Consider the following 7,500-nt stretch of genomic DNA (forward strand, 5'->3'; position numbering starts at 1 on the left):
CTCTCTCTGTCTGTCTGTCTGTCTCTCTCTGTCTGTCTGTCTCTCTCTGTCTCTCTCTCTCTCTCTCTCTCTCTCTCTGTCTCTCTCTCTCTCTCTCTCTCTCTCTCTCTCTAACTCTCCGGGTTCGATTCCCGGCTTGGGTCACTGTCTGTGCGGAGTCTGCACGTTCTCCCCGTGTCTGCGTGGGTTTCCTCCGGGGGCTCCGGTTTCCTCCCACAAGTCCCAAAAATCGTGCTTGTTAGGGTGAATCGGACATTCTGAATTCTCCCTCCGTGTACCCGAACAGGCGCCGGAATGTGGCGACTAGGGGCTTTTCACAGTAACGTCAGTGCCGGGTTAATGTGAGCCTACTTGTGACACTAATATAGATTATTATTAATGTGGCGACGAGGATATTTTCACAGTAACGTCAGTGCCGGGTTAATGTAAGCCTACTTGTGACACTAATAAAGATTATTATTAATGTGGCGATGAGGGTATTTTCACAGTAACTTCAGTGCCGGGTTAATGTAAACCTACTTGTGACACTAATAAAGATTATTATTAATGTGGCGACGAGGGGATTTTCACAGTAACGTCAGTGCCGGGTTAATGTGAGCCTACTTGTGACACTAATAAAGATTATTATTAATGTGGCGACGAGGGTATTTTCACAGTAACGTCAGTGCCGGGTTAATGTGAGCCTACTTGTGACACTAATAAAGATTATTATTAATGTGGCGACGAGGATATTTTCACAGTAACGTCAGTGCGGGGTTAATGTAAGCCTACTTGTGACACTAATAAAGATTATTATTAATGTGGCGACGAGGGGATTTTTACAGTAACGTCAGTGCCGGGTTAATGTGAGTCCACTTGTGACACTAATAAAGATTATTATTAATGTGGCGACGAGGGGATTTTGACAGTAACGTCAGTGCCGGGTTAATGTAAACCTACTTGTGACACTAATAAAGATTATTATTAATGTGGCGACGAGGGGATTTTCACAGTAACGTCAGTGCCGGGTTAATGTAAACCTACTTGTGACACTAATAAAGATTATTATTAATGTGGCGACGAGGGGATTTTCACAGTAACGTCAGTGCCGGGTTAATGTGAGCCTACTTGTGACACTAATAAAGATTATTATTAATGGGGCGACGAGGATATTTTCACAGTAACGTCAGTGCTGGGTTAATGTGAGCCTACTTGTGACACTAATAAAGATTATTATTAATGTGGCGACGAGGGGATTTTCACAGTAACGTCAGTGCCGGGTTAATGTAAACCTACTTGTGACACTAATAAAGATTATTATTAATGTGGCGACGAGGGGCTTTTCACAGTAACGTCAGTGCCGGGTTAATGTGAGCCCACTTGTGACACTAATAAAGATTATTATTAATGAGGCGACGAGGATATTTTCACAGTAACGTCAGTGCAGCGTTAATGTAAACCTACTTGTGACACTAATAAAGATTATTATTAATGTGGCGACGAGGATATTTTCACAGTAACGTCACTGCCGGGTTAATGTGAGCCTACTTGTGACACTAATAAAGATTATTATTAATGTGGCGACGAGGGGATTTTCACAGTAACGTCAGTGCCGGGTTAATGTGAGCCGACTTGTGACAATAAAGATTATTATTATTACTGTGATAACTTTGGGAACATCGGTTTCTAAGCATTGGCCAATTCAAGTGTTAGGCGCGTTAGAGTGGTTAGCACTGCTGCCTCACGGCGCCGAGGTCCCGGGTTCGATCCCGGCTCTGGGTCACTGTCCGTGAGGGGTTTGCACATTCTTCCCCGTGTCAGCGTGGGTTTCATTCCACAGACGTGGAGTTGTTCGACGGGATTCTCCTTTTCCAGGGGGTAGGTGGAGGCCGGAGGGGTTCCCGCAGCGGGAGCCGCAGGGACCGCGCGAGTTCGCACGTGCACAGAACTGCCGGCGTGGCCCCGCGCCAGCCAGGGCGGAGACAACGGGGGCCAGCGCGGAAGGAGGGAGTGCCCCCCCCCCCCCACGGAACCCGCCCGCCGATCGGTGGGCCCCGATCGCGGGACAGGCCGTCGTGGGGGGGCCCCACCCCGCCTACGGACGACACGGTCGAAAGCAGCACGTTTTATTTCGACGGAGTGGCGACGAGGATGAGGACCAGCCGCAACCCGCCCGGCCAATCCCAGGAGGAGGCTCGAGTCTGCCGTCCAGGAGGGTGGAGGACAGCCACGCTCAATCCCCATTGGAGGACAGCCACCCTCAATCCCCATTGGAGGACAGCCACTCTCAATCCCCATTGGAGGACAGCCACTCTCAATCCCCATTGGAGGACAGCCACGCTCAATCCCCATTGGAGGACAGCCACCCTCAATCCCCATTGGAGGACAGCCACTCTCAATCCCCATTGGAGGACAGCCACTCTCAATCCCCATTGGAGGACAGCCACGCTCAATCCCCATTGGAGGACAGCCACCCTCAATCCCCATTGGAGGACAGCCACGCTCAATCCCCATTGGAGGACAGCCACCCTCAATCCCCATTGGAGGACAGCCACCCTCAATCCCCATTGGAGGACGGCCACCCTCAATCCCCATTGGAGGACGGCCACCCTCAATCCCCATTGGAGGACGGCCACCCTCAATCCCCATTGGAGGACGGCAACCCTCAATCCTCATTGGAGGACGGCCACCCTCAATCCTCATTGGAGGACAGCCAGCCTCAATCCTCATTGGAGGACGGCCACTCTCAATCTCCATTGGAGGACGGCCACCCTCAATCCTCATTGGAGGACAGCCACCCTCAATCCCCATTGGAGGACAGCCACCCTCAATCACCATTGGAGGACGGCCACTCTCAATCACCATTGGAGGACAGCCACTCTCAATCCCCATTGGAGGACAGCCACCCTCAATCCCCATTGGAGGACAGCCACCCTCAATCCCCATTGGAGGACAGCCACCCTCAATCCCCATTGGAGGACGGCCACCCTCAATCCCCATTGGAGGACAGCCACCCTCAATCCCCATTGGAGGACGGCCACCCTCAATCCCCATTGGAGGACAGCCACTCTCAGTCCCCATTGGAGGACGGCCACCCTCAATCCCCATTGGAGGACGGCCACCCTCAATCCCCATTGGAGGACAGCCACCCTCAATCCCCATTGGAGGACAGCCACCCTCAATCCCCATTGGAGGACAGCCACCCTCAATCCTCATTGGAGGACAGCCACCCTCAATCCCCATTGGAGGACAGCCAGCCTCAATCCCCATTGGAGGACAGACACCCTCAATCCCCATTGGAGCACAGCCACCCTCAATCCCCATTGGAGGACAGCCACTCTCAATCCCCATTGGAGGACAGCCACGCTCAATCCCCATTGGAGGACAGACACCCTCAATCCTCATTGGAGGACAGCCACCCTCAATCCCCATTGGAGGACAGCCACTCTCAATCCCCATTGGAGGACAGCCACGCTCAATCCCCATTGGAGGACAGACACCCTCAATCCTCATTGGAGGACAGCCACCCTCAATCCCCATTGGAGGACAGACACCCTCAATCCCCATTGGAGGACAGCCACTCTCAATCCCCATTGGAGGACGGCCACTCTCAATCCCCATTGGAGGACGGCCACCCTCAATCCCCATTGGAGGACAGCCACTCTCAATCCCCATTGGAGGACAGCCACCCTCAATCCCCATTGGAGGACAGCCACCCTCAATCCCCATTGGAGGACAGCCACCCTCAATCCCCATTGGAGGACAGACACCCTCAATCCTCATTGGAGGACAGCCACCCTCAATCCCCATTGGAGGACAGACACCCTCAATCCTCATTGGAGGACGGCCACCCTCAATCCCCATTGGAGCACAGCCACCCTCAATCCCCATTGGAGGACAGACACCCTCAATCCCCATTGGAGGACGGCCACCCTCAATCCTCATTGGAGGACAGCCACCCTCAATCCCCATTGGAGGACAGACACTCTCAATCCCCATTGGAGGACGGCCACCCTCAATCCTCATTGGAGGACAGCCACCCTCAATCCCCATTGGAGGACAGCCACCCTCAATCCCCATTGGAGGACGGCCACCCTCAATCCCCATTGGAGGACGGCCACTCTCAATCCCCATTGGAGGACAGACACTCTCAATCCCCATTGGAGGACGGCCACTCTCAATCCCCATTGGAGGACAGACACCCTCAATCCCCATTGGAGGACAGCCACTCTCAATCCCCATTGGAGGACAGCCACTCTCAATCCCCATTGGAGGACAGCCACGCTCAATCCCCATTGGAGGACAGCCACCCTCAATCCCCATTGGAGGACGGCCACTCTCAATCCCCATTGGAGGACAGCCACTCTCAATCCTCATTGGAGGACAGCCACCCTCAATCCCCATTGGAGGACAGACACCCTCAATCCCCATTGGAGGACAGACACCCTCAATCCCCATTGGAGGACAGCCACGCTCAATCCCCATTGGAGGACAGCCACCCTCAATCCCCATTGGAGGACGGCCACTCTCAATCCCCATTGGAGGACAGCCACCCTCAATCCCCATTGGAGGACAGACACCCTCAATCCCCATTGGAGGACAGACACCCTCAATCCCCATTGGAGGACAACCACCCTCAATCCCCATTGGAGGACAGACACTCTCAATCCCCATTGGAGGACAGACACCCTCAATCCCCATTGGAGGACAGACACCCTCAATCCCCATTGGAGGACAGACACCCTCAATCCCCATTGGAGGACAACCACCCTCAATCCCCATTGGAGGACAGCCACCCTCAATCCCCATTGGAGGACAGACACCCTCAATCCCCATTGGAGGACAACCACCCTCAATCCCCATTGGAGGACAGACACTCTCAATCCCCATTGGAGGACAGACACCCTCAATCCCCATTGGAGGACAGCCACTCTCAATCCCCATTGGAGGACGGCCACTCTCAATCCTCATTGGAGGACGGCCACCCTCAATCCCCATTGGAGGACGGCCACCCTCAATCCCCATTGGAGGACAGCCACCCTCAATCCCCATTGGAGGACAGCCACCCTCAATCCCCATTGGAGGACGGCAACCCTCAATCCCCATTGGAGGACGGCAACCCTCAATCCCCATTGGAGGACAGACACCCTCAATCCCCATTGGAGGACAGCCACCCTCAATCCCCATTGGAGGACGGCAACCCTCAATCCCCATTGGAGGACGGCAACCCTCAATCCCCATTGGAGGACAGACACTCTCAATCCCGATTGAAGGGTCAGGGTTAGGGTCAGGGACAGGGTTAGGGTCGGGGTCAGGGTCAGGGTTAGGGTCAGGGACAGGGTTAGGGTCAGGGTTAGGGTTGGGGTCGTGGACAGGGTAAGGGTCAGGGTTAGGGTCAGGGACAGGGTTAGGGTCGGGGTTAGGGTCAGGGTTAGGGACAGGGTTGGGGTCGGGGACAGGGTAAGGGTCAGGGTTAGGGTCAGGGACAGGGTCAGGGTCAGGGTTAGGGTCAGGGTTAGGGTCAGGGACAGGGTTAGGGTCGGGGTCGGGGACAGGGTCAGGGACAGGGTCAGGGTCATGGACAGGGTCGGGGACAGGGTGAGGGTTAGGGACAGGGTCCGGGGACGGGTCCGGGACAGGGACAGGGTCAGGGTCGGGGACAGGGTCAGGGACAGGGACAGGGTCAGGGTCATGGACAGGGTCGGGGACAGGGTGAGGGTTAGGGACAGGGTCTGGGTCCGGGGACGGGGTCAGGGTCAGAGCCGGGGACAGGGTCAGGGTCAGGGTCAGGGTCAGGGACAGGGCCAGGGTCAGGGACAGGGTCAGGGTCAGAGCCGGGGTCAGGGTCAGGGTCAGGGTCAGAGCCGGGGACAGGGTCAGGGACAGGGTCAGTGTCCGGGGACGGGGTCAGGGTCAGGGACAGGGTCAGGGTCAGAGCCGGGGTCAGGGTCAGGGTCCGGGGTCGGGGTCAGGGACAGGGTCAGGGTCAGGGACAGGGTCAGGGTCGGGGACGGGGTCCGGGTCAGGGTCAGAGCCGGGGACGGGGTCAGGGTCAGGGACAGGGTCAGGGACAGGGACAGGGTCAGGGTCGGGGTCAGGGACAGGGACAGGGTCAGGGACAGGGTCAGGGTCAGGGACAGGGTCAGGGACAGGGTCAGGGACAGGGTCAGGGTCAGGGACAGGGTCAGGGTCAGGGACAGGGTCAGGGTCAGTGCCGGGGACAGGGTCAGGGTCAGGGACAGGGTCAGGGTCAGAGCCGGGGACAGGGTCAGGGTCAGGGACAGGGTCAGAGCCGGGGACAGGGTCAGGGACAGGGTCAGGGTCAGAGCCGGGGACAGGGTCAGGGTCAGGGACAGGGTCAGGGTCAGAGCCGGGGACAGGGTCAGGGTCAGGGACAGGGTCAGGGTCAGGGACAGGGTCAGGGTCAGGGTCAGGCACAGGGACAGGGTCAGGGTCAGAGCCGGGGACAGGGTCAGGGTCAGGGTCAGGGTCGGGGTCAGGGTCGGGGTCAGGGTCAGGGACAGGGTCAGGGTCGGGGTCGGGGACAGGGTGAGGGTCAGGGACAGGGTCAGGGTCAGGGTCGGGGACAGGGTGAGGGTCAGGGACAGGGTCAGGGTCAGGGACAGGGACAGGGTCAGGGTCAGGGACAGGGACAGGGTCAGGTTCAGGGACAGGGTCAGGGTCAGGGACAGGGTCAGGGACAGGGTCAGGGTCAGGGTCAGGGACAGGATCAGGGTCAGGGTCAGGAACAGGGTCAGGGACAGGGACAGGGTCAGGGTCAGGGTCAGGGTCAGGGACAGGGTCAGGGTCATGGACAGGGACAGGGTCAGGGACAGGGTCAGGGTCAGGGACAGGGTCAGGGACAGGGTCAGGGTTAGGGACAGGGTCAGGGTCAGGGTCAGGGACAGGGTCAGGGACAGGGACAGGGTCAGGGTCAGGGACAGGGTCAAGGTCATGGACAGGGACAGGGACATGGTCAGGGTCAGAGCCGGGGTCAGGGACAGGGTCAGGGTCAGGGTCAGGGTCAGGGACAGGGTCAGGGACAGGGTCAGGGTCAGGGTCAGGGACAGGGTCAGGGGACAGGGTCAGGGTCAGGGACAGGGTCAGGGTCAGGGACAGGGTCAGGGTCAGGGACAGGGGCAGGGACAGGGGCAGGGTCAGGGTCAGGGACAGGGTCAGGGTCAGGGTCAGGGACAGGGTCAGGGACAGGGTCAGGGTCAGGGACAGGGTCAGGGACAGGGTCAGGGTCAGGGTCAGGGACAGGGACAGGGTCAGGGTCAGGGTCAGGGACAGGGTCAGGGTCAGGGACAGGGACAGGGACAGGGACATGGTCAGGGTCAGAGCCGGGGACAGGGTCAGGGTCAGAGCCGGGGACAGGGTCAGGGTCAGGGTCAGAGCCGGGGTCAGGGTCAGGGTCAGAGCCGGGGACAGGGTCAGGGTCAGGGTCAGGGTCAGAGCCGGGGACAGGGTCAGGGTCAGGGTCAGAGCCGGGACAGGGTCAGGGTCAGGGTCAGGGTCAGA

The sequence above is a fragment of the Scyliorhinus torazame genome, unplaced genomic scaffold (genome assembly GCF_047496885.1).
Source record: "Scyliorhinus torazame isolate Kashiwa2021f unplaced genomic scaffold, sScyTor2.1 scaffold_1051, whole genome shotgun sequence".
NCBI classification, from domain to species: Eukaryota; Metazoa; Chordata; class Chondrichthyes; order Carcharhiniformes; family Scyliorhinidae; genus Scyliorhinus; species Scyliorhinus torazame.